At 45.5% G+C, this 9,513-nt stretch overlaps 1 protein-coding gene across 1 annotated transcript in view; it reads left to right on the top strand.

The window, feature by feature from the left end:
* LOC103368159 (attractin-like protein 1) overlaps positions 1 to 9,513 on the top strand; it is a gene marked incomplete at its 5' end in the record, with an annotated part of 246,604 nt that overhangs the window by 81,934 nt on the left and 155,157 nt on the right. The window lies entirely within an intron of this gene.

Here is a 9,513-nt window from a genome sequence, read left to right as displayed (position 1 = left end):
GACTTTGTACATCCGACCATCCAGCACCAACATCTGGCTGAAGCTCACAAATAATCACTGATGACACTGATCGAGTCAAATATTTAAATACGTGGAGATAATAATGAGAAGATGAAGCCATGTTTCAACCACGTCTCATGTTCAGCTGCAGCTGATTCTCATTTACAGTTTGAAGGAAGTGGATTTGGTGGGAAAGTCTTCCAGTTTGACAGAACCATGAAGGTTTGTGTTCTGCATCAGGCTGATGTTTGATTGTCTCTCCACTGTTTACTTCTGGTTTTCATTCACGGTGTGGTTCGGCTGGACGCTGACATGTTGTGGTTTGGTTGAGAAACATGTTCTTTAAATTTCACCAGAACCAGCACATGTTAGAGGCTGAAGGTGAAGTTCAGGCCACAAATGGAACCAAAATGTGGTGGTTTGGGTTAAAATATGGCCCAGTCACGACTGTGGTTGGAGTAAAGTGCAGCTCAGATTAAAGCTCAGTTATCGTTATGCTCTGATGAACGGACGTTTATCAGCTTCAGCTCATACGTCGTCCCTGTGGACTGATGTTTGACTGTCAGCATCGTACTGGTGACGTTCACGGTTTTTGTTTTTTGTTTTGTTTCGCTGCAACTCAGCAGCGATTTTCTTCCAGCAGGATCACAAAGAAAAGAAAACGTTTAGTCATTAAAAGAAGGTTGATTGTATAATTTACAAAACTTAAAATACTTAAGTTGTGAAAACTGAAGAATTTTAAGTCGACTTTCCTGAAAGTTGCAGCAGTTTGAAGCAACTTTAACATAAACCATTAAAAACACTTGTTAGCTTAATTTGATTGCATGTTAATTATTCAAACAGCATATTTAAGTTGGTCCAACAATCATCTTCTTTTAAAAGTATGTCTAAAGCTTCTCCTCCTGTTTCTGGGTTACTGAGGTGATCAAACATCTGAATTATGACTGATTGGCTCAAAGGAGAAGCAGAAAATCAATAAAACAAATGGAAAAGAGGAACAGTTTTGTGACTAATTTCAGTTCAGTTGTGCAGCTGTAATGAACAGTAGCACCCCAGTTAGCTATCTGCAAAAACAAAACAGAACAATAAAAACTTTACGTCAGTGTGAGATCATGAATGCATCAGTACAGGCAGTAAAAACAGTGTTCATGCATTCAGAAGTGTTTCCCTCAGAACCTAAGTGGACGTGCAGGTTAGCTGGACTGAAGCAACACTTTTAGAGATCAGATTGTCCGTTCAGTCCTGTTTTCTGAGCGAGGAGGTGGATAAACACAGACAGTTGTGTTCCCGTCCTGGTGTCCAGATGCTCCAGGACCACGCTGACCTCCCTCATTTGCAGCAAATTGCTGGTTTTCCTTTTAAAGGGCAGATGAAGGAGGAAGGCTGCAGACAAAGCAGATGTTTCGTGGCTCTCGCTCTGCATATCCGTCCGTCTCCGTCGCGTTCGGGCCGTGAATTGCCATCATCGTTTCTCATACCGTAACCCACTCCAATAGAGTTCAAGTCCTGTCAATGTCAATAACCCTCCAGTCTGAGTGCAGCTATCATTGCTCCGACGAGGGAGGCTGCAATCACAGGAGTCACGCCACCAATTACAGCGGTCAGAAAAACGCCTTTGATGGTGAAACAAGCGTCCGTGATGGAGGACGGCGGCCCGGCTTCACCTTTACCGCTGCTCAGCTTTTATCTGTTGAAGAAGGAGGAAATCAGAAATCTGCCCTTTCAAGGAGGAGCAGCAGGAATTAAATTTGGTATTTTGGAATCAGAGCAACTGTCTGTAAAGGCTTTATTGTACCTGCGATCAGCTGAAGTGAGTCATGATTCCCCCGTGGGAGAGTGAAGTCTTTGTTTTGCTGCTAATGGACGGTTTTCACTCCGACCGCCGGCTGCAGGACTGAGGTTTGAAGGCACTAGATGGCACCAATGCAGTGCCCTTGCCCAGCATGGCGAAGGGCTTCAGACGAAGCACAGTGAGACACCAGCGCCGGCTCTGAGGGCTGTTAGCGTGCAGGCACAGGACCGGCTGCTGTCACTATGGCTGCATCTCAAGTGCTGCGTGTTGTTTCAGACGTGTTTGACTCCATTATGCACCGTCATTAATGCGACGTTATCTCCTCTGCCGTCTATGAAACGGGGTTAGCCGTGTTTGAATAAGAGCAATCACACTCAGCCGCCGAGAGAGAGCGCGTATAAATTACAGATTTAAAAGCCTCGTGCTTCGAGGAAAGGAGCTGCGATTGTGGGAAGAGGTCAATATTAGCTTTAAAATGTCATTGGAAGAGGAAGGTGCTTTGATAAGGAGAGAAAAAAGAGCTTCATGTCTGTCACGCAAAGAAAAAAAACCCACTAACATGCAGGAGAGGAGCTCTGCTGGGTGGAGATTCTGACAGATTTACAGTAGAAGTTTGGGAAATCTGCACCACCTGTGGATTTCTATTGATGTGGAGAGACGGTGAGGAGCTGTCAGACCGCTGACAGCACAGAGATGAACCAGGATGCACTCAGCGTTGGACCAGACTGAGCCTCTAAACCTGCATGTAGCTGTTTACAAAGTGCATAAATGCAGAGAACAGTTAATATATGGAGGGTGTCCAGATTCTAGGAGCCAAATAAGACACAGTTTCCTGGTTTTTTTTAGTGCTCACGGCCTCCACGTGTCGAGACAGAACACATGGAGGCCCGTTTACAGACAGACTTCACCTCTGCCTCTGCACAGAGCAACAGTTTGGATTTATTCCGTCCACGCGGCGGTTCGTCTGCTCCGGAGAGCAGCGGCCGTGACACCGAACACTTAGAGGGCTTCAGAAGTCCAGGAAAAGAGGTTAAGCGCTTGTTTCCAACTCCTTAAATGTGAGCAGAACCAAACAAGCGCTCGAGGTCGAGCAGCTGAACACCGTCCAGCAAACCCTGACGTCTGCTCTGGACGTCATGAACAGGCTTTAGTCTCTGCAGACGTGATGATCGTTCAAACCCGGCTGTAAACAGGGTCCTCGTACGTCTGCTGTTGTGTTCGGCTCCGAGTTCAGATGCTCGTCCAGTCGTCTCCTCTGGACAAACTCAGCCAACGCAGAATAATCAGAAAAAAGTCAGCGAAGGGCTCGCTGTGCATTTATGATTCATAATTCTCTTCCCTAAGTGGTTTTGCATCAGTATAATAATGTGGTGCTGTTGACAGAGGAGAGGCAGAAAACACCATCAGGGCTGTTTAAAGGAGCAGGTTTGCCTCCACCGACGTGTAGCTGCCACACTTCACGGCAGAAACACTGTAAATGTGTGTTTTTCTGGACCTGTTCTCTTCTGTTGTTCTGCTTCCACATCACTGAGTTTTTTCACTTCACACATGAAAAGAGCAACAGCGTGGAGTCTGAGTCGTGAACGGGGCCACGTCTTTGTGGTGTTTTCACTCCATGTTTACTTCTGTTTTCAGTCGCTTTGTGCTTTTGTTTGCGCTGCAGCAGCACTTTAGTTGCTCATGTTTGGGTGATATGTACCCATGCAAACCCTTCAGACCCTCAACAGGAGCGGTCGGGTTCAGTTTTCAGTCATAATCGTGGCTTTTTGTTGTTTTCGTCATTGTTTACTTTCTTTTTTCTTTTTTGCTTTTGTTTACGCTGCAACGCTAACTTTTTAATTTGTTGTGAAGTTAGGCTTTAACCTGTTTTTATTGTTTTTAGTTGCTGTTTGCTTTTCTTTAGATTTGCTTTTTTTAAAATAAAAAACTAAGCATCTCACAGTTTTGCTGCCTTTTCATGAACATAAAATGCTCTCAGTATCTGTTGCACATTTTTCGTGGGATAAATAACCGTCAGCGTGTTTCGGTACGTTAGCATATTTTGTGAAATGTTATTTTTTGAGGTTTTCCGTCGATGTGATTCAGAGCAACCGGACTCTCTGTGTCCGTTGTTCAAAGACATGAACGATCACGTTCAGTGAAAAAATAATGTGTGTGTTTGAAAACATGAAGGAACTTGACAGCACTGTGTAAAAAAAGCGTGTAACCTGTTAAACATCATACCGTTTAGTGGAGGAATTGTGGGATTTTAACACATCAACGCTCATAATCATGTGTGATGCACAGTTCTGCCAGAAAAAAACACAACCAAATCTAAGCTTAAAATCAAGATATTTCATCAGAATCTATTTATTCTACGACTGCCGTCAGTAGAAAACACAAAAACTCTGTTCAGCTGAACCACACAGAGCAGAGAGTAAAGGAACAAATACAACCTGTGAGTAGTAATTAAACTTAACTTTTAGAACACAGTCATGACTGGATGATCGACCCTTAACAATCCTAAACCTGCTATCTGACAGGTTTTTAGGAAAACCCAACAGAACCCATAAAAACAGCCTTAACATAGCGACAGCCTTGGATTGTGACTCCGACATGACATTTAATGTCACCAATCAGGATGACGGCGTATTATCTGACTGAACAATCCCACAGATTGGCTACGTTCACACTGCAGGACTTGATGCTCAATGAGGATTTCTTTGTGACTTCCTTCACGTTTCCACTTCAATGCGACTTGTATGTGATCTGCTGTGTGAACTTCATACGAGCCAAAAGTGTCCCGCATGCGCAGAAGAGGACACGACGACGTCACACGCAGCGAGCGTGCTCAGTGTTTATGGAAGTAAACATGGATGGTAACGGTGGAGCGTATCTGCCACTCCCCCGCCGCCACCGATGGAGGAAACAGAAGTGTGAGCGCTAACTAAACTAGCATCAGCAGCCAAGTACTGCCTGTGTGTTCTGGACACTTCCACCCCGTCAGAGCGCTGCCCCGGGGTGGAAGTAGTGGGAACGTGCACAATCCCACCGTCAGTCAGGCTAAAATCCAGCGATGCATCGTGTTCTAACAACACACTAGTTATTATAATAACTATGAACAATAATTAACAACTAATGAGCCTTCCAGCATCAAGCCCTCCTCGTATCTGGACCTCCGTCCTGACAATCCGACATAAAAGAAGATTTTACATTTAGTGTCAGATTATCGAGTCATGGCTGTAGTTTTAACAGGAAAAATGTACACGTTGAATCCAGGTTTTTTCAACTTTTGTGAGCTAAATGATGATTTTCTTCATGATTCATGTCATTAAAACTTTATGTTACCTCACAGGAGACATGTCTGAGTCCTCTCTGCTTCATGGTCGCTCTGTTTCCATAGAGATTCAGGACTTTATGTTGCAGCGAAAACAGCGAGAAGAACTGTGACGAGAGCAAATAATAAAAAACCGGGAGGATTAAGAAACTTCATCTCGTAAATACGGTAGCGCGACACAGAGCGACAGTCGTGTCACGTCCACAGACTTGATCTTCATAAAGTTTTTCCATGTGTCAGGAATTGGTGTTGATGAAACGTTTTCATCAGGCTGACGAGCGTCCAGCTATCGACGGCGGCGTTTCTCATCTCACTCGGGGCCGCCGAGCGCAGAGAGCGACGCTTTGGTTCAGTTAGCGCTGTCATATTGAACCACCAGTCAATTGATGAAAAGCAACTTTGCTGTTTAATGAGTTTGCCCCCAGTCGGGCTCGCGTTTATGAGCAGGCATCGCCACGACAACGCTTTAATGAACCACTGTCATATTCCATCACGGTCAGCCACGAGGCCCGTCTAATTAGGGACGGCCACCGAGCGTCCCGCCGCCTCCACTGGGGGAGATCGGCAGTCTGCTCAGCCACCAGCTCGCACCAGTCAGTCAGCCGGGCCGGCTGCCCTCGGGCGCACCGCGAAGTCAGGCCGAACAAAAGCGGCTCCAGTATTTACTGACAGTCTCACAATTAAAGGGCAATTAGCGAAACACCCCGAGAAAGACGGGGCAGCCATGTCACGTCCAAAATCTGAACTGATGGCAGGAGGAGAGGCTTCATTTGTCACATTCCCCCCGTTCCTGCTCGACATGATTGGACTCACAGTGGTACCGTGATATCAAAGACAAATGGGATGTAAGTTGGAGGATGTTGCGGCCAATTCAGACCTCAAAGTAGTTGCACGGCAGTAATCAGCAGTCAACAGCGTCTCTGGCCTGCAGCCGTTCATTAGAGCGCGATCTGGCGTCAGTCCAGGATGCCTTAATATCTGCTGACAGGCAGTCCGTCTGGACTCGCATCCAGCGCCGACTAATTGGTCCTATCAGGCCAAGAAACCTTTTACTTTTTTTTTTTTTGCAATCCAGTAGTTGCTCTTGACAGACTATTAAATTTTCTGACTGATTTGAGATCAGTTTTAAGTAAGTTTCAGTCCGAGTTCGGCGCCCAGACTCGGTACAAACACTATTAATTATGATGCAGGCGGCGGCTTGTGGTGTTATTGTGGTGGATTTTATTATTCTGAAAGATCTTTCTAATGTGTTTGCTCAAAGTGAGGGAGGAAAAATCATTGGAACTGAATTCCTGATATACAGCAGCAGCAGCACTATAGGTTCCTGCTTTGTTGTGAGCATCTTCACTCATCACGGCAGGAACAGTGTGTAGGCGCCAACGTGGACGGGAATAATGGGGCTTTCTTCTCGCTGGCACAACACCGGGCACTTTTACGTTACACTTGGGTTTGACATCAACAGAAACGGAGCGACTTAACGAGCCTGTGTGAATTATTTAGTCATAAACAACGTATTTAAACAACAGATGAAAGCGTGCGGGAGGAGAAGACCCTCATCCCGTCACACCGTCTGAAGTAAACGTTGTCAGAGCTGCACACTGAAGGACCCGTCGTATGTTCAGGTTTTAGACGACAGATAAGTTACGGAGTCTTTTTATTCCGACTTCTGACTGATCTCTGGATCCCAGGTCTCCTGACTTTATCAGTTTACATGTGCAGATGTTTGGACAGATGTGTGGACGTACATCTGGGAGGATACCTTCACGCGCGGCTCCATAGATGTTTGGTTGTATTCTGAGTTTAGTTTTCTAGAATCTCTTGTTTCAGAAACGTTCTGAGAAAGTTGCAGCGATGTTCCGGTGAGGACGTTGGTCTTCCTTCTCAGAATGATCCCTTTAAAGCTTCAGTAATGTTTTCTGAAGACATTTGTCGACCTTTATGCACCGTTATTCTAAAGGTTATTGAATGTTTTGTTGTTGTCTGACGTTTCTGTAAAGAATGAAAAAACACGACTTTCTTTGTTGATCTATCACAACACAGGAATAAAAGACGCACACAGACGTCTCAGGAACATGTTCTGAATGTTGCTCTGAGAACCTTTGTTATGGTATGATATAATCTGTGGGCGTGAAAACATTCTCCAAACGTCCTCTAAACGTTCTAGTTCCTCTTTTAGTCTCATAGGAACATTACTGGAAATGATAAATTAAACTTAAAGCGTTTTGTTAAACATTAGATTAAAGCGTTTTCTGTGAAACGTTGTTAGAACTTCCAGGTAATGTTAGAAAGTGTTGTGGGAACATTCCAGCTGTAGAATGTGTCCTGCTGTCCGAGGCACATTTCCTTTATAGTGAGCTGTATGTTGTCTGACTGTTTCACTGAGTCCATGCTGTACTTATAGTTTACTGCTGATTATAATGAAGTTTGTAAATTTACAGGCACAGAATTCCTGAAGGTTGTTAAAAACCTGGAGAGAAGCTTCCCAGGAGTTCACTGAGTTCATCATTTGAACCTTTTTTCCAACCTTAGGAACATATTTGCTTCCATGTTGCGTTGTTTTGTGGATTTATTGATAAAAACCCTGATGTTGGGATGATGTGTTATGGGGATATATATATATATATATGTATGTAGCCTGTGTTTGTTCTTGCATGTGAAGACGTTTGCCTGCACCGTTGCTCTGCAGGCTGTTTGATGACCAGTCCGACCTTTTTGACCTGAACCCATTTCCACTTAAATAAATGTGTAAATAGGACCACTGCAGCTGTTTTTTCCTTCTTCTCTCTTTCCTGCTCCTTCTGCGACACCTCCTTTAAAACTGTATTGATTTTCATGTGCAGTCTGGCATCGTGTGTGCTCTGAATTAGCAAACAGGCCGCCGCCGTCGAGCCGCCGGTCGTTTCTGAGTTTGGCCGCCGCCCGTTCCTCAGATCGCTGTAGTGTTAAGGCGCGTCGGGTTCCTCGTGGATCGGGGTCGGCTCACCCCATGCATACATTACCTGCAGCTTCCCGTGACCTCCAGCCGGGGCGGCGCTATCGAATCGTCCTCGTGTTTACTCGCCCGCTAACGTCTGGCCTGCAGGGTGTTGCAAATGGGATATAATGACTTGTTAACAGGCGTTAAATGAAACCTCGGCGAGAGATTCTGACAAACCGACATCGTGGGTGAGTTCACGCTTGTTTCTGGATTCGGGATATCAGATTATGTTCCGGCTGAGGGCCTCCTCTTCTGCCTCCACCTTCCCCGTCGCGGCGTTTTGTTTCATGCGGGCTGAATCAGCTGACGTATTATGGTAATAAGATCACCCAGCTGTGAACCTGAGAAATTGGCATGGACTTATTTCCATTCCAGCTCTTCTGGGGATCATTTGTACCTTTAGTGATACCTTGATATGATTCATCCGCAGCGAGAATTTGCACGTGTAATTGAGATGGCCTAAGTGAATCTGCTGTCAGATTTCTCAGATGGGATTTGTAATTAGCCGGGGTGAACTTTTAAACCTGGCTCATGCTCTTGTTCCTAACAGCCTTGAAATCAAACATATTGGAGACGCGCAGAGCGGCTGCTGTGATTTGTTTTTGTTTTGTGTGTGTGTGTGTGTGTGTGTGCTCATTTGCATACACACACTCGCACGTGAACACGCGAGCAGGTGAACGCAGGCGTGCACGTGTGCATGCCGGATCCGTGAGATGTAAACACACACGCTGTACATGCACACACACACACACACACACGCACACACACATGCACACACACACACACTAATCTGTATCCCGTTTGCAAAGCAGAGGGAAAAAAAAAGAAATAAAAAATCCCCAAATACTGTGAAGTTGTACCGCCGCCCCTTATGGGATAAACAAGCGAGCAGCAGCAGCAGCGCACGTCTGCCTGCGAGGGAGGGAGGACGAGGAAGATGTTAAGAAAAAATATTGTCTTTGATCTGATGATATCTGCTGTTCGGGCTAACTCGCCATGAAGGCAGAACAAAACAAGGCTGTTTGTCAAACATAATTTGCTTTCGTCTTGGTGACGCCCCGGGATTGCACAACAGAGGAGAAGGTGATGACTAAACATCTCCCTCTCTACACTCGGAGTGTCACACAAAGTTTTGCTGTGAGTTAAAAGCTTCCTCGGCGTCTCCGCTGACTGCTGACACTCAGACGGCAACACGTCGCCTGTAACGGCGCTGGAGGTTCATGTCTGCCCGTCAAACCACAGCCGGCTCCACTGGTTTTGTTTTATTGCCACCTGAACCGACGCTGTTGAGCAGATCATGTGTCAGGCAGATGTAGTTCACATTGTAAGATCAGAGAAACTTTATTGATCGCTCACTGCTACAGCAGCTGGATCCAGACGTGGACGAAGCAGGACGAGAACAAACACAATGAGGCCACAAATAAAGAT

Source organism: Stegastes partitus, unplaced genomic scaffold (assembly GCF_000690725.1).
Source record: "Stegastes partitus isolate 25-593 unplaced genomic scaffold, Stegastes_partitus-1.0.2 Scaffold1127, whole genome shotgun sequence".
Classification (NCBI taxonomy): Eukaryota; Metazoa; Chordata; class Actinopteri; family Pomacentridae; genus Stegastes; species Stegastes partitus.
This window is presented reverse-complemented; position numbering and strand designations above follow the sequence as displayed.